This window comes from Narcine bancroftii, chromosome 5, assembly GCF_036971445.1.
Source record: "Narcine bancroftii isolate sNarBan1 chromosome 5, sNarBan1.hap1, whole genome shotgun sequence".
Classification (NCBI taxonomy): domain Eukaryota; kingdom Metazoa; phylum Chordata; class Chondrichthyes; order Torpediniformes; family Narcinidae; genus Narcine; species Narcine bancroftii.
Window position 1 is genome coordinate 46672291 of NC_091473.1, and position 17721 is coordinate 46690011.

Here is a 17721-nt window from a genome sequence, read left to right on the forward strand (position 1 = left end):
CTTCGGATGAACGACGCCTATCTGGTGTAGGCTTCATGGTCAAGAGCTTCATTGCCTCCAAACTCGAAAACCTTCCGACAGGCCTCTCGGACCGAATCATGTCCATGCGACTCCCACTTCAAAACAAGCGTCACATCACCCTCATCAGTGTCTATGCTCCAACCCTCCAGGCGGAACCAGCAGAAAAGAACAAGTTCTACACCGACCTGCGCAACCTCATCCAACGTACCCCTACAGCCGACAAGGTTGTCATCCTGGGCGACTTCAACGCTCGTGTCGGCAAAGACTCAGAAACCTGGCCAGCAATCCTGGGCAAGCATGGCGTCGGCAAGTGCAACGACAATGGGCGCCTCCTGTTGGAGCTCTGCGCAGAACAGCGGCTTGTCATTACAAACACCCTTTTTCAGCAGAGGGACAGCCTTAAGACCACCTGGATGCATCCCCGATCCAAACACTGGCACCTCCTGGACTACATCCTGGTGCGAGAAAGTGACAAACAAGATGTGCTCCACACCAGGGTCATGCCTAGCGCGGAATGCCACACTGACCACCGGCTGGTTCGCTGCAAGCTCAACCTTCACTTCAAGCCAAAGCCCAGGAACAATAAAGCCCCCAGAAAGAGGTTCAATGTTGGAAAACTGCAGTCAGACGAAGCGAGAGGAAACTTCCAGGCAAACCTCAAAGCAAAGCTCGACGATACAACCCGCCTCACGGACCCGTCCCCTGAAACCCTCTGGGATCAGTTGAAGACTACCATACTGCAATCCACTGAAGAGGTACTGGGCTTCTCCTCCAGGAAAAACAAGGACTGGTTTGACGAAAACAGCCAGGAAATCCAGGAGCTGCTGGCAAAGAAGCGAGCTGCCCACCAGGCTCACCTTACAAAGCCGTCCTGTCCAGAGAAAAAACAAGCCTTCCGTCGCGCATGCAGCCATCTTCAGCGCAAACTCCGGGAGATCCATAATGAGTGGTGGACTAGCCTCGCCAAACGAACACAGCTCAGCGCGGACATTGGCGACTTCAGGGGTTTCTACGAGGCTCTAAAGGCTGTGTACGGCCCCTCACCCCAAGTCCAAAGCCCGCTGCGCAGCTCAGACGGCAAAGTCCTCCTCAGCGACAAGATCTCCATCCTCAACCGATGGTCAGAACACTTCCAATCTCTTTTCAGTACCAACCGCTCAGTCCAAGATTCCGCCCTGCTCCAGCTCCCTCAACAGCCCCTAAGGCTAGAGCTGGATGAGGTTCCCACCCTGGATGAGACATATAAGGCAATCGAACAACTGAAAAGTGGCAAAGCAGCAGGTATGGATGGAATCCCCCCAGAAGTCTGGAAGGCTGGCGGCAAAACTCTGCATGCCAAACTGCATGAGTTTTTCAAGCTTTGTTGGGACCAAGGTAAACTGCCTCAGGATCTTCGTGATGCCACCATCATCACCCTGTACAAAAACAAAGGCGAGAAATCAGACTGCTCAAACTACAGGGGAATCACGTTGCTCTCCATTGCAGGCAAAATCTTCGCTAGGATTCTACATACACTCACCACCCTCTGTATAAAAAAGGTTTAGACCGCTTTTTAAATTTTTCCCTTCTACATCCTCTGGCTTTAGATGTTGACACCCTGGAAAAAAAAACACTATGCTAATTTACCATAATATACCATCAATTGTAATGTTATCTGATAGATGGAACAGATTAAGACAAATTAGGAATTAGAAGCCAGTATAGTCTGAAAGGGCTGAAGGGTGCCCATCAATGAGCCGAAATAGCTCAGTTGGGAGAGTGTTAGACTGAAGATCTAAAGGTCCCTGGTTCAATCCCGGGTTTCGGCAACGGTTATTTATTTCTTCGGTGGACGATCACAGTTTTGCTTCAATCACTCTTTCCAACTATTTCTTCGGTCTGTGATTTCTGTTCGCAATCGAACAACTGAAAAGTGGCAAAGCAGCAGGTATGGATGGAATCCCCCCAGAAGTCTGGAAGGCTGGCGGCAAAACTCTGCATGCCAAACTGCATGAGTTTTTCAAGCTTTGTTGGGACCAAGGTAAACTGCCTCAGGATCTTCGTGATGCCACCATCATCACCCTGTACAAAAACAAAGGCGAGAAATCAGACTGCTCAAACTACAGGGGAATCACGTTGCTCTCCATTGCAGGCAAAATCTTCGCTAGGATTCTACTAAATAGAATAATACCTAGTGTCGCTGAGAATATTCTCCCAGAATCACAGTGCGGCTTTCGCGCAAACAGAGGAACCACTGACATGGTCTTTGCCCTCAGACAGCTCCAAGAAAAGTGCAGAGAACAAAACAAAGGACTCTACATCACCTTTGTTGACCTCACCAAAGCCTTCGACACCGTGAGCAGGAAAGGGCTTTGGCAAATACTAGAGCGCATCGGATGTCCCCCAAAGTTCCTCAACATGATTATCCAACTGCACGAAAACCAACAAGGTCGGGTCAGATACAGCAATGAGCTCTCTGAACCCTTCTCCATTAACAATGGCGTGAAGCAAGGCTGTGTTCTCGCACCAACCCTCTTTTCAATCTTCTTCAGCATGATGCTGAACCAAGCCATGAAAGACCCCAACAATGAAGACGCTGTTTACATCCGGTACCGCACGGATGGCAGTCTCTTCAATCTGAGGCGCCTGCAAGCTCACACCAAGACACAAGAGAAACTTGTCCGTGAACTACTCTTTGCAGATGATGCCGCTTTAGTTGCCCATTCAGAGCCAGCTCTTCAGCGCTTGACGTCCTGCTTTGCGGAAACTGCCAAAATGTTTGGCCTGGAAGTCAGCCTGAAGAAAACTGAGGTCCTCCATCAGCCAGCTCCCCACCATGACTACCAGCCCCCCCACATCTCCATCGGGCACACAAAACTCAAAACGGTCAACCAGTTTACCTATCTCGGCTGCACCATTTCATCAGATGCAAGGATCGACAATGAGATAGACAACAGACTCGCCAAGGCAAATAGCGCCTTTGGAAGACTACACAAAAGAGTCTGGAAAAACAACCAACTGAAAAACCTCACAAAGATAAGCGTATACAGAGCCGTTGTCATACCCACACTCCTGTTCGGCTCCGAATCATGGGTCCTCTACCGGCACCACCTACGGCTCCTAGAACGCTTCCACCAGCGTTGTCTCCGCTCCATCCTCAACATCCATTGGAGCGCTCACACCCCTAACGTCGAGGTACTCGAGATGGCAGAGGTCGACAGCATCGAGTCCACGCTGCTGAAGATCCAGCTGAGCTGGATGGGTCACGTCTCCAGAATGGAGGACCATCGCCTTCCCAAGATCGTATTATATGGCGAGCTCTCCACTGGCCACCGTGACAGAGGTGCACCAAAGAAAAGGTACAAGGACTGCCTAAAGAAATCTCTTGGTGCCTGCCACATTGACCACCGCCAGTGGGCTGATAACGCCTCAAACCGTGCATCTTGGCGCCTCACAGTTTGGCGGGCAGCAACCTCCTTTGAAGAAGACTGCAGAGCCCACCTCACTGACAAAAGGCAAAGGAGGAAAAACCCAACACCCAACCCCAACCAACCAATTTTCCCCTGCAACCGCTGCAATCGTGTCTGCCTGTCCCGCATCGGACTTGTCAGCCACAAACGAGCCTGCAGCTGACGTGGACTTTTTACCCCCTCCATAAATCTTCGTCCGCGAAGCCAAGCCAAAGAAAAGAATAATGATAGTTGGGTTAAAACACGGGTTCAGCGGCAAACCCTTTTTGGTTGGCAGGGACTCTCCCTCCGGAGCTGCTGCTCCATCGCTGAATTCCCCCAGCAGTTTATGTTTGGATCAAATTCCAGCATCTGCCGCCTCTTGCATCTGCAACTTTCAGGGGCAAGGAGATGGCATCAGAAAGAGCCAGCAGAGGGAACGAGTTCCTTGAAAGAATGGTCTCCTTTGACCGTTTGTCGGAGTGCCGGGAACAATGATCAGGCGACCATAAAAGAGGAAAATGCTCGTCTCTATTATAGGTCCAGATGCTAGTTATCTGCAGAAGGAGGGCTCGAACCACCAATAACCCGCCGCGTCTCGGTGACGTTTTATATAGGATAGAGAGGAGCTATTCAGCGTCCGCCGAAATAGCTCAGTTGGGAGAGCGTTAGACTGAAGATCTAAAGGTCCCTGGTTCAATCCCGGGTTTCGGCAGTGGTAGAGGCTTTTTCTTTTAACATATCGTAATGTTCGTTAGGCTTTTCGACTTTGTTATTTCTGGAAGATCTTATCAGTGCTAGTTGTCACGCCCGGCCATCAACTTTGGGGGAAATTTTGCAAAAGCAAGGTTCTAATATCAAGGAAAAATTATATAAATAATAAGAATACCAATAACCTGCCGAAACCCGGGATTGAACCAGGGACCTTTAGATCTTCAGTCTAACGCTCTCCCAACTGAGCTATTTCGGCCCACATGGAGCGAGCTTCTCATACAACACAGGCTGTTATTTTAGTCCCTTGTGGAATTGTTTAAAAGTTATGAGACTTGAACAAATAAAATCCCTGGAACTATTCTCTTTTCTTTGAAACAGATTCCTTTGAATACTTTCAATACTTATAAAAGAACTCATCAAGCTCTTGGCCACAAAAGATTAATTGACCTTGGGCACTGTGTCCTGTTCAGCCCAGGAACAAACAATGTTAAATCCAATTTTTAAATTTACTTGGGGCACTTCATTTTTAAAAAAATATTTTCTTTTTTTTAAATAATATATTAATCCAAGCACCTAATTTCAACCACAATGGGTATACTCAGGTTAATAGGTATTCTGTGGAAAGTTTAAACCAGAATGAAATGTTATTTCAACTAAATGTATTATACAGTTTCAATTGAAAAAAAGCATGTATAGAACAGGGAAGTGTGTGTATGTGTATGTATATATGTGTGTGTGTATGTGTGTGTGTGCGTGTATGTATATGTGTTTATGTGTGTGTATGTATGTGTGTATGTGTATGTGTATGTATGTGTATGCATCGAATCCACACTGCTGAAGATCCAGCTGCGCTGGGTGGGTCACGTCTCCAGAATGGAGGACCATCGCCTTCCCAAGATCGTGTTATATGGCGAGCTCTCCACTGGCCACCGTGACAGAGGCAACCGTGTCTGCCTGTCCCACATCGGACTTGTCAGCCACAAACGAGCCTGGAGCTGACGTGGACATTTACCCCCTCCATAAATCTTCGTCCGCGAAGCCAAGCCAAAGAAGAAAGAAGAGGTACAAGGACTGCCTAAAGAAATCTCTTGGTGCCTGCCACATTGACCACCGCCAGTGGGCTGATATCGCCTCAAACCGTGCATCTTGGCGCCTCACAGTTCGGCGGGCAGCAACCTCCTTTGAAGAAGACCGCAGAGCCCACCTCACTGACAAAAGGCAAAGGAGGAAAAACCCAACACCCAACCCCAACCAACCAGTTTTCCCCTGCAACCGCTGCAACCGTGTCTGCCTGTCCCGCATCGGACTTGTCAGCCACCAACGAGCCTGCAGCTGACGTAGACTTTTCTTTTCTTTGGCTTGGCTTCGCGGACGAAGATTTATGGAGGGGGTAAAAAGTCCACGTCAGCTGCAGGCTCGTTTGTGGCTGACAAGTCCGATGCGGGACAGGCAGACACGATTGCAGCGGTTGCAGGGGAAAATTGGTTGGTTGGGGTTGGGTGTTGGGTTTTTCCTCCTTTGCCTTTTGTCAGTGAGGTGGGCTCTGCGGTCTTCTTCAAAGGAGGCTGCTGCCCGCCAAACTGTGAGGCGCCAAGATGCACGGTTTGAGGCGTTATCAGCCCACTGGCGGTGGTCAATGTGGCAGGCACCAAGAGATTTCTTTAGGCAGTCCTTGTACCTTTTCTTTGGTGCACCTCTGTCACGGTGGCCAGTGGAGAGCTCGCCATATAATACGATCTTGGGAAGGCGATGGTCCTCCATTCTGGAGACGTGACCCATACTGCAATCCACTGAAGAGGTACTGGGCTTCTCCTCCAGGAAAAACAAGGACTGGTTTGACGAAAACAGCCAGGAAATCCAGGAGCTGCTGGCAAAGAAGCGAGCTGCCCACCAGGCTCACCTTACAAAGCCGTCCTGTCCAGAGAAGAAACAAGCCTTCCGTCGCGCATGCAGCCATCTTCAGCGCAAACTCCGGGAGATCCAAAATGAGTGGTGGACTAGCCTCGCCAAACGAACACAGCTCAGCGCGGACATTGGCGACTTCAGGGGTTTCTACGAGGCTCTAAAGGCTGTGTACGGCCCCTCACCCCAAGTCCAAAGCCCGCTGCGCAGCTCAGACGGCAAAGTCCTCCTCAGCGACAAGATCTCCATCCTCAACCGATGGTCAGAACACTTCCAATCTCTTTTCAGTACCAACCGCTCAGTCCAAGATTCCGCCCTGCTCCAGCTCCCTCAACAGCCCCTAAGGCTAGAGCTGGATGAGGTTCCCACCCTGGATGAGACATATAAGGCAATCGAACAACTGAAAAGTGGCAAAGCAGCAGGTATGGATGGAATCCCCCCAGAAGTCTGGAAGGCTGGCGGCAAAACTCTGCATGCCAAACTGCATGAGTTTTTCAAGCTTTGTTGGGACCAAGGTAAACTGCCTCACGTAGACTTTTACCCCCTCCATAAATCTTCATCCGCGAAGCCAAGCCAAAGAAAAGAAAAGATGTGTGTGTATGTATGTGTTTGTATGTGTGTGTGTGTATGTGTGTATGTATGTGTTTGTATGTGTGTGTATGTATGTGTGTGTGTGTATATGTGTGAATACAGCATGTTTTAAAATAAAGCAGTGAGAACACACACTCCTTTATTGCTATATTTGTAAAACGAGAATGAAGAATTTAGCAAAGTGTTTAGAATTGATCTGAAATGTTGTGGCATCTAAAGCAAATTAAATTCATAGATAAATATACCTCCGTACACTTGACAATAAATAAATTGCAACAAAAAAAATGTGTATTAGTCACTGTTAAATAAAACCTTCGTCCCTGGGTGGGCTCGAACCACCAACCTTTCGGTTAACAGCCGAACGCGCTAACCGATTGCGCCACAGAGACCTGAAAAGTGCGGCTTCCACCTATCCATTTGTTACCACCTTGTCTAGCGTGGATGTTGAATTTTTCAGAGGAGAGTGATCTTTTGAACTCTAATAGTACCTCAATGCTTCCGTGGCCACCTTCATCCCAATACGACCCCTATTTCTGAAACCCTTTGCATGCTGCGAATACACCTCAGCCTGCAGACAAGAAAATGCAGATTTATTGTAGGAGTACATGCATGACATTATTCAACCTTAAGGTTCATTTTCCTCCTGGCGAGGCAGAATTACCACTTATTGGTAGTGCAATACCACACAGGCACACATGTAAACAAATAAGAAATAAGAACAGATAACGAATGTAAACAAACTGTGCAAAACTGAGAGAATTTTAAAACTCAATAAAATGCACAGAGTCCTTAAATAAATCCCTGATTGAGTTTGTTGTTGAGGAGTCTGATGGTGGAGGGGGAGCAGCTGTTCCTGAACCTGGGGATGTGAGTCTTGTGGCACCTACACCTCTTTCCTGATGGTAGCAGCAAGAACAGAGCATCCCAGTTATGCCTTTGTGCCGTTTAAGGGCCACCTTGAACTGGGACACTAATTGCTTTTCCACTGAACGCACTCATCCCCAGGGACTGGAGTGTTCTACCTTCAACTGGAAACAGGTTACTTTCTGCTGTCCATTTACCACTGGTTTTATCAGCACATCGGCATCAGCAAACGCCGAGGATATGAGGAGGGGTAGACGCAGTTAATCCCTGGCATGCAATGATGTAATTTGATGCTGGCGTTCGGACAGTGTTCTTTTTCCACTGGACCCTGTCCCAGTAAATTTCCAGTTAATTGCTGGGTCAGGGTGCCAGTGGAAAAGAGGCTAATGTGTGCTGGGTGCTGTGGATCCTTGATGATCGCTGTTGATGTTCTTGATGGTGGGGAGGGTTTTGTCTGTGATGTCCTGGGCTGTGTCCATTACCTTTTGGAGGGCTTTATGCTCAAGGATATTGGTGTCCTCATAACAGCTGGACAGGACACTTTCCACCACACATCTGTTGAAATTTGCCAGTTTCTAATGTCATATCAAACCTCTTAAACTCCTGAGGAAGTAGAGGCGCTGAAGTGCTTTCTTCATGGTGCCTTTGGTGTGTTCCTCCATGAAAGTGACTCCCAAGAATTTAACTTTGCTCACCCCTTCCCCCCCAATGATCACTGGATTGTATATCTCTGGTTTTCCTTTCCTGATGTCAACAATCAGTTCCTTAGCTTTGGTGACATTGAATGCAAGATTGTTGTTGGTACACCATTCAGCCAAGTTTTCAATCTCCCTCCTCTATGCTGACTCATCACCTTTCTTTATACAACCCACTATCGTGGTACCATAGTCAGATTTGTAGATGGTGTTATTGTTGTACTGAGCCACACATTTGTAGGTGTAAAATGAGTAGAGCAAAGGGGCTAAGAACACAGCCCTGTGATGCTCCATTACTGATGAAGATGATGGAGGAGATGTTCTTACCAATCCACACTGAATGTGGTCTGGAAGGGAGGAAATCCATTATCCAATTACACATTGGGGTGTTAAGTCCCAGGTCTTGAAGTTTGCTGATCAATTTTGAGGGGATGATGATTAGTACAGCTATTAAAAAGTAACAAATCAAAATTAAGTGCATCCTTTATCCTCCTTCCTTTTTTTCCCTTCAACATTTGTTTTGACATTTCCTTAAGTCCTGAAATAAGCTGAAGTAAGTTTGTTCTGTTTTTCTAACAGACATAGAGATCATATGTTCATTACTTCACAAAGTCACAATGCTCTTATGTGGTTTCTTATACCTCTTTCAGTGTGTCTGTATTCACTCCAGCTCATTTCCCCTCTGTCTTTCCTTTCTTCTGCACTAGGTATTATTTATTAACATAATTAGGAAGCTCCCTAATTTCCATCAGAATACGGCAATAAGTCCCCTTGTTTCGCTCTGGTCCATGAGCTGAAACTGTTCCCACAATGCCTGTGAGGAGCATTTAGATAGCAACAATTGAAGAAATAACAATAAGTCCCAATCATGGCTTTGGGACTTATAACCTGTCGGTGATGGCATTCCAATGTTCCTGATGCACTTGTCCTTCTACATAGAAATCACAGTAAGCTCAGCATTTGCTCTTTTTGTACAAGGTACATGCTGGAGCATGGTAGCGGTGTCGGGAGTAAAACCATAGGATGTGGTTTCATTGAATGATTTGTCTTGCATGCTATCCTATTCCTCTCTCTATATGTTGCATTCTTTTATTCTCTCCCCCTAATTTATACACTCTGTTTTTTTTTCCTATTTTTCTTACTATTGCTTGTCCTTCCTTTGGCTTGGCTTCGCGGACGAAGATTTATGGAGGGGGTAAAAAGTCCACGTCAGCTGCAGGCTCGTTTGTGGCTGACCAGTCCGATGCGGGACAGGCAGACACGATTGCAGCGGTTGCAAGGGAAAATTGGTTGGTTGGGGTTGGGTGTTGGGTTTTTCCTCCTTTGCCTTTTGTCAGTGAGGTGGGCTCTGCGGTCTTCTTCAAAGGAGGCTGCTGCTCGCCAAACTGTGAGGCGCCAAGATGCACGGTTTGAGGCGTTATCAGCCCACTGGCGGTGGTCAATGTGGCAGGCACCAAGAGATTTCTTTAGGCAGTCCTTGTACCTTTTCTTTGGTGCACCTCTGTCACGGTGGCCAGTGGAGAGCTCGCCATATAATACGATCTTGGGAAGGCGATGGTCCTCCATTCTGGAGACGTGACCCATCCAGCGCAGCTGGATCTTCAGCAGCGTGGACTCGATGCTGTCGACCTCTGCCATCTCGAGTACCTCGACGTTAGGGGTGTGAGCGCTCCAATGGATGTTGAGGATGGAGCGGAGACAACGCTGGTGGAAGCGTTCTAGGAGCCGTAGGTGGTGCCGGTAGAGGACCCATGATTCGGAGCCGAACAGGAGTGTGGGTATGACAACGGCTCTGTATACGCTTATCTTTGTGAGGTTTTTCAGTTGGTTGTTTTTCCAGACTCTTTTGTGTAGTCTTCCAAAGGCGCTATTTGCCTTGGCGAGTCTGTTGTCTATCTCATTGTCGATCCTTGCATCTGATGAAATGGTGCAGCCGAGATAGGTAAACTGGTTGACCGTTTTGAGTTTTGTGTGCCCGATGGAGATGTGGGGGGGCTGGTAGTCATGGTGGGGAGCTGGCTGATGGAGGACCTCAGTTTTCTTCAGGCTGACTTCCAGGCCAAACATTTTGGCAGTTTCCGCAAAGCAGGACGTCAAGCGCTGAAGAGCTGGCTCTGAATGGGCAACTAAAGCGGCATCATCTGCAAAGAGTAGTTCACGGACAAGTTTCTCTTGTGTCTTGGTGTGAGCTTGCAGGCGCCTCAGATTGAAGAGACTGCCATCCGTGCGGTACCGGATGTAAACAGCGTCTTCATTGTTGGGGTCTTTCATGGCTTGGTTCAGCATCATGCTGAAGAAGATTGAAAAGAGGGTTGGTGCGAGAACACAGCCTTGCTTCACGCCATTGTTAATGGAGAAGGGTTCAGAGAGCTCATTGCTGTATCTGACCCGACCTTGTTGGTTTTCGTGCAGTTGGATAATCCTTACAAAGCCTTACAAAGCCGTCCTGTCCAGAGAAGAAACAAGCCTTCCGTCGCGCATGCAGCCATCTTCAGCGCAAACTCCGGGAGATCCAAAATGAGTGGTGGACTAGCCTCGCCAAACGAACACAGCTCAGCGCGGACATTGGCGACTTCAGGGGTTTCTACGAGGCTCTCAAGGCTGTGTACGGCCCCTCACCCCAAGTCCAAAGCCCGCTGCGCAGCTCAGACGGCAAAGTCCTCCTCAGCGACAAGATCTCCATCCTCAACCGATGGTCAGAACACTTCCAATCTCTTTTCAGTACCAACCGCTCAGTCTAAGATTCCGCCCTGCTCCAGCTCCCTCAACAGCCCCTAAGGCTAGAGCTGGATGAGGTTCCCACCCTGGATGAGACATATAAGGCAATCGAACAACTGAAAAGTGGCAAAGCAGCAGGTATGGATGGAATCCCCCCAGAAGTCTGGAAGGCTGGCGGCAAAACTCTGCATGCCAAACTGCATGAGTTTTTCAAGCTTTGTTGGGACCAAGGTAAACTGCCTCAGGATCTTCGTGATGCCACCATCATCACCCTGTACAAAAACAAAGGCGAGAAATCAGACTGCTCAAACTACAGGGGAATCACGTTGCTCTCCATTGCAGGCAAAATCTTCGCTAGGATTCTACTAAATAGAATAATACCTAGTGTCGCTGAGAATATTCTCCCAGAATCACAGTGCGGCTTTCGCGCAAACAGAGGAACCACTGACATGGTCTTTGCCCTCAGACAGCTCCAAGAAAAGTGCAGAGAACAAAACAAAGGACTCTACATCACCTTTGTTGACCTCACCAAAGCCTTCGACACCGTGAGCAGGAAAGGGCTTTGGCAAATACTAGAGCGCATCGGATGTCCCCCAAAGTTCCTCAACTATTGCTTGTAGAGCTCGTCAAAAGAACCAAAGACTTGTTGATCCAAACCAAGGCTTTTATTAGCAAAAGACAGGATCTCTTCACAGGTGGCCGACCAGTCCGGAATGATCTGACCTGGCTAGGGACACAACCCTTTAAGGCCCAGACAGTAGGCGTGGCTAAACTCTCAGCCAATCGCTGTAAGCACAGTCATTACATACTCTAGATACTGTAACTATATACATTGGTGATAGGTCTGTACTATCACACTGCTCCTTTTCTCCATTCTGTATTTCTCCCCTTTCCTTCTATGTCTACTTCTCTGCAGTTCAATTGACCCTTTTCCTATTCTCTATCAATTGAGTTAATTCAACCCAGAAACTCATTAAGAATCACAGAAGTGGCTCTGGTCAGATGACATTTTGCTTTTGGGCTGCATGAGCCTTTTAGAAACATTAACATTATTTTTTTAAAGAGTTGAAATTTAATTTTGATTCCAGTACTTTTTAATAATTTTAATATGCACTTTGAAGTTGAGTATATCCAGATTTCTGATCTGCTACAGATAGATGACATCCTTGTGCTCTTCACAACTGCAAATTACATTGGAAAATAGAAATATTGTGCTAAATTTAACCAGTTAATTGCCTACCCTTGAAAAGATCCAAACAATTTTCTCCCAGCTTCCATTCTTCTTTTGGAGTGTTTTCCATGTGTTTTGAGTTTTAAAAAAATCTAAAATGTCTAGATCCTTTCCTTCTTTGTTTCTACCTGCTAGTGAATGGCTTTCCCATTAAATTTGATCTAATGTCCCCAGAATTTTTGACTTCATATTTCCCATTAATTTATGCATAGCAATCTCCCACAGATAGAAATCTTTTTCATAGCCAGGTACTATAAGAACACAAGTAAATAGGAGCAAAGGTAGGGCAATCATCTCCTCAGGCCTGTTCTACTATGCATGGCTGATCTATGTTGGCCTGATCTTTCAAATATTTATCTTTCTCCCCTTTAAATAATTTATAATGATCCAGCCTCTACCTTCCAAAGAGATAGAGGTATTCACTACCCTCTGAGAGAAGAAATTTCAGTACATCTCTTTTAAATTGTTTTATATCTACAGTGCCCTCCATAATGTTTGGGACAGACACATTTTTCCTTTATTTGTCTCTATGCTCCACAGTTTTAAATTTGTAATTAAACAATTCACATGTAATTAAAGTTCACATTCCAGATTTTATTTAAGGTTATTTCTATACATTTGGGTTTGACCATGCAGAAATTACTGCATTTTTTTATACATAGCCTCCTCATTTCAGGGCACCATAATGTTTGGGACTTTATGTTGTGAGTACTCATGTATGTTTAATTGCTTCATTGATGCAGGTATAAGAGAGCTAGGCTTGCTTCTCAGTTTTTGATCACCTTTGGAGTCTGTATCTGCCATTTTTCAACATGAGGACGAGAGTTGTGCCAATAATTGACAAAGAAGCCATTATGAGGTTGAAAAACAAAAGTAAAATAGATAGAGACATCACCCAAACTTTAGGATTACCAAAATCAACCGTTTAGAACATCATTAAGAAGAAAGAGTGTACTGGTGAGCTCAGTAATGGCAAAGGGACTGATATTCATTGTCTTATGACAGAAGAATTCTCATTAGAATGAAAAAAAATCCTCACCATAATGAAGAAAAAAAGTATGTCCGACAGATCAGAAACGCTCTTCAGGAAGCATATGTGGATATGTCAATGACTACTGTCCACCGAAGACTTCATGAACAGAAATACAGAGGCTCCACTGCAAGATGCAAACCATCATTCTGATACAGGTCTCGTCTGTCCACAAAACCTTTTTCCAGAATTCTGCAGGCTCTTTTAAATACTTCTTGGCAAAATGAAATCTGGCCATCATTTCTGTGGCTAACTAGTGGTTGGCATCTTGATAAACACAGCAGGTCGAGCAGCAACAATGGGAGAAAAAGAATGTTTTATATTTTGGCTTCCATCCTTCATCGTTCATTAATGAACGATGAAGGATTCCGGCCTGAAACATTGACTATTCTTTTTCTCCCACTCATGCTGTTCAACCCGCTGAGTCCCTCCAACACGTTGGTTTGTTGCTCCCAATCTAAACACCTCTAGCACTCTCTGGTGTTCTTATGCAGGAATGCAGTATGTACATTCCAGGCTTTGCCAAACAACAACGCTCTGTTTGAGGGTCTAAACTTGACCTTCCTGTAGTCAACGATTTTAACTCCCCCAATCATTCCTTTATTAACATGCCTGTCCTTGGCCTTCTCCATTATTCGGGCAAGGCCAAAAGTAAACATGCAGAACAACATATCATATTCCTCTTGGAGGTAAACAAGGAGCCTGCAGATGCTGGAGAACTAGAGCAATGCACAAAAGTGCTAGAGAAACTCAGCAGGTCACGCAGGATCCGTGGAAAGCAATAGGCAGTCAATCCTTTAGGCTTAAACCTATCAGCAAGAACACTCATTTTTCTAACTCCCACTCCCATCTGATTCTGCTGTTCTCATCTCTTCATTACCTACTGTTCTATTTATTTTTTCTCTCTAACTTTTCTTTAGCATCCCCTTCCTAGTGGTCTTTCCCTCTACCTGTCTCTGCACCACTTCCACTTTCTGTCCGATTGCTTCTTGGCCCCTCCCCAGCTTCTTTCACTACTTATTATGCAAATTCACCTATTTTGTCATAATCATGATACAGAGTTGACACCTGAAACATTAACTGACCATTTTTACTCATTGATGTTGTCTGACCTGCTGAGTTCATCCAGCAATTCGTTGTTTACTTAAGATTCAAGCACCTGCAGCTTTTGTGTTTCTCTATATTCTATCTGTGTTGTCTCCACTCCAGAACCTTAGTACACTGAAAATGTTTGTGCATGCCAACATTTGGAGGTCAAGCTCCAAGTCATCATCAACTCATTAACTGATGGGTTTTAAATTCAATATCTGCAAAACATATATCTTCATTGCAATATTGGTTTCTGACAATAAAGGTTTCTGGTGAGGACCTGAATGATGTGAATACACATCCCAAATGTCAAACAGGCACCACTTAGAGAAGGCAGACATTGATAATAAACTTCTCCAACACCTTCAATGCACCTGAGCCCTCTGTCAGGTGACACCAGACCCAAAACATTAGTTACCCTCTACTTTCTATGGATGATGACTTTCTCAGCATCTATGGACTTTCTTGTTTAACTTCCTGAAACAAACACTCTGAGATCCCTCATGGAAGAAATTACAGAGAATAATGTTCAAGGTTATTTTTCAATCCTCCTTGAAAAAAAGTGCATAACCTCACTGGAAATCCTTTGCCCAGATAGGGGATGGAAATGAACCTGTGTCCTTCCTTCAAGAGCACATGAAAGCCTTGCCTCATGAACAATGTATCTCTTCTCCCAGCAACTATCTTATGCCATCTCATGTTCCCCTCATCAGCCACCTCTGAACCCACTCTAGTTGAGTGGAAGCAGAATCAAAGGACCACTTCAGGGCGAAAATGGGGGGAAAAAACCTTTTACAGGAGCACAAATGAGAGGGTCCTGTATGGCTGCATTATTGTGTGGTCTGGTAGCTGCAAAACATTGGACCGGAACACTACACAGAGGAACATGGCTCTACCCTGGGAAAAAGATGATGACTATTTACCTGACAATAAACATTATTATTATTATTATTATCATTATTATTATTATTATTATTATTATTATTATAAGGTCTCTCCTTAACTTCCTGCTCTCCAAAGAGCAAAGTACCAGCCTATTTAAGCCTCTCCTTATAATTCATACTTCCAATCCTGCCAACAGTGCATTTAATGTTGAATATCCATAAATTCACAGCATGACAAAGGAATAAATGAGATTCAATACTGTGAGATTCAATTTTCTCATGAATACAGGTGTATTAACTTCCAAAAACCTATTGAATAGAAGGACAGATCTGGATTTGCTGTAATCTCCATTGTTATTGATCACTAAAATAAAGCACAAAGTAATGTCAACAAGCACAGAACACCACAAAAGGATTGTCTGTAAAATGTTTAATCACTTTATTTTTGCACTAGGATAACTTTGAATATTTATTATCTGTCTATTTTTGTATATTGATTATTTTTAATTCAATTACATATTTAATATGCAGATTTTTTAATAGTTGTTTTTATTTTTTTAACTAAATGGTCAGCTACAGAAATTAAAAATTTTAGTGCATATGGACAATAAACATTATCATTATGATATGGGCATAGATTTAATTTAATTTGGGCACTGTTTGACGAAGACACATGGGCAGAAAGTCCTATTCCTGTGCTGTACTGTTCAATGTTGCTTATTCATTTCACTCCATGGATGCTGGCTGATTCCTTTTTGTTCTAGATTCCAGCACATGTGGTCTTGCATCTCCATTCAGGCTGTGATTGGGCCTGCTATGCAGAGTAGGCATGAGGGTGGATTGACCAACTCCTGCTCCTTAAGTTGTTATAATGGCCGAGCCCCAACCAACAAACTCGCCCTGCGCCTCTTCCCATGAGTAGTGAGAAGGCTGAATGACCAAAGGAACTGTTCACACTAATCATCCAAGACTCTCAGACTTATTTATTTATATGTATTGTTTGTCTGTATGTGTATATGTCTGGTTGTGTGTGTGTGTTTTGCACCGAGAATGCTGTTTCGTTGGGTTGTACTTCTACAGTTAGATGACAATAAACTTGACTTGACTTCATATGCTGGAATCTTGGGCATTCAATCTGAAGGGACGGAGCTGCACAAGCAGCATCCATGGAGAGAATTGATCAGTCAACGTTTCAAGTTGGGACCTTTATTGATACTAAAGTAGAAAGGTGGGGAAAGAGGGGAAGAATCTGGGGAAAAGGTGATAGGATAATGGACAAAAGGTGGGAGAGAAGAGACCTCTGAGAGGGGGGGGGAAGGTTAGAGAGTGTGGAAATAGGCACTTTGGCCTACCCTGACCAAAAAACCCCACCTACACTAGTCCTTCTGGTTACTGATTCCCCAACTCAGGTCAAAAGAATGTGAGTAGGCAACTAAGAGAAAGAAACAGTAGAGCCAGATAGAGGTGTGGTTTTCTAAAGTTAGAAAATTCAATGTTCATGTTGTTGGGTTGAAGGGTGTCCAGTAGGAATATGATGCTTTGTTTCCCCAGGTTTCCATTTGACCTCACACTGCCTTTGGGTGAAGCCAAGGACAGATATCCCTGTTTGGAAATGCTGATAGTAAAATGAAAATATTGTACAGTACTAGATCTTTTCAAATTTGTGGTGTTCTGTTCATATGTACACAAAGGAATACAGTGCAAAGTCTGAAACACAAAAATCTGCAGACGCTGTGTTTGTAATAAAAAACACAAGGCTGCTGGAGGAACTCAGCAGATCATGCAGAGGCCATAGGTGGTAAAGATATATAACTGACTTTTTGGGCCTGAGTACTGAAGAGCTCCGCATTCATAGTTACCCTTCTCCCCTGATCAATTTTCAACTTCCCTCTCCTGCCCTCACATCCATGTCCACCTATTGTCTCTTGGCTGTTGGCCTGTGCTCCTCCCCCTGTCCATTCTTCCCTCCTCCCCATATCTTTTTATTCAGGCACCTGCCTGCTTTTTGCTCGGCTGCTTCCTATGGACTCTGCAGGACCTGTTGAGTTTGTCCAGCAATTTTAGTGTATTTTAGTGTACTTATATGCAAAACCAATTAACATTATAGTAAAAATATATGTTTTGTTACGAGCCCAGAGAACTCTAAAACCCAATAGCAATAGAAATTACTGACAATGGTTGCTTAAACAAAAGTTGCTTTTGTTTAAGCAAGATCAATCTTAAACTATTAACCTAACTTAACCCCCTTCTAATTCTAAGTGCACGTGTATGTAATGTGTATATATTCAGGAAAGTTTTCTGTTTCACTGTCCATTCATTCACTTTTCACTTCTCCAAGTTCACCGGTATAAGGCAATTCTTATACTGTGCACAAAATTTAACATTTATGAATCTTAACCAAGCTTTGGTGCTTAAAGGTAAATGGTTACCACTCAGGAAGGTTCTTCTTGGTTTCAGAGAGAGATTTGTTTCTCGTTGGACACACACAAACTGATTTCTTCCAATCAATCAATTCAGTGTCTTGCCGAAGAAACTTGCCCCATCATTGGTTTTC

General features: G+C 44.9%; 4 non-coding genes across 4 annotated transcripts; 2 read left to right on the plus strand and 2 right to left on the minus strand.

Moving 5' to 3' along the window:
* Positions 1-1756: 1756 nt before the first annotated feature.
* trnaf-gaa (transfer RNA phenylalanine (anticodon GAA)) lies at positions 1757-1829 on the plus strand. The gene has a single exon. It is a non-coding gene; the product is annotated as a tRNA-Phe (tRNA).
* Positions 1830-4091: 2262 nt separating this feature from the next.
* Positions 4092-4164, plus strand: trnaf-gaa (transfer RNA phenylalanine (anticodon GAA)). The gene has a single exon. It is a non-coding gene; the product is annotated as a tRNA-Phe (tRNA).
* A 182-nt stretch (positions 4165-4346) lies between these two features.
* trnaf-gaa (transfer RNA phenylalanine (anticodon GAA)) lies at positions 4347-4419 on the minus strand. Its single transcript has one exon. It is a non-coding gene; the product is annotated as a tRNA-Phe (tRNA).
* Positions 4420-6971: 2552 nt separating this feature from the next.
* trnan-guu (transfer RNA asparagine (anticodon GUU)) lies at positions 6972-7045 on the minus strand. The gene has a single exon. It is a non-coding gene; the product is annotated as a tRNA-Asn (tRNA).
* Positions 7046-17721: the final 10676 nt, after the last annotated feature.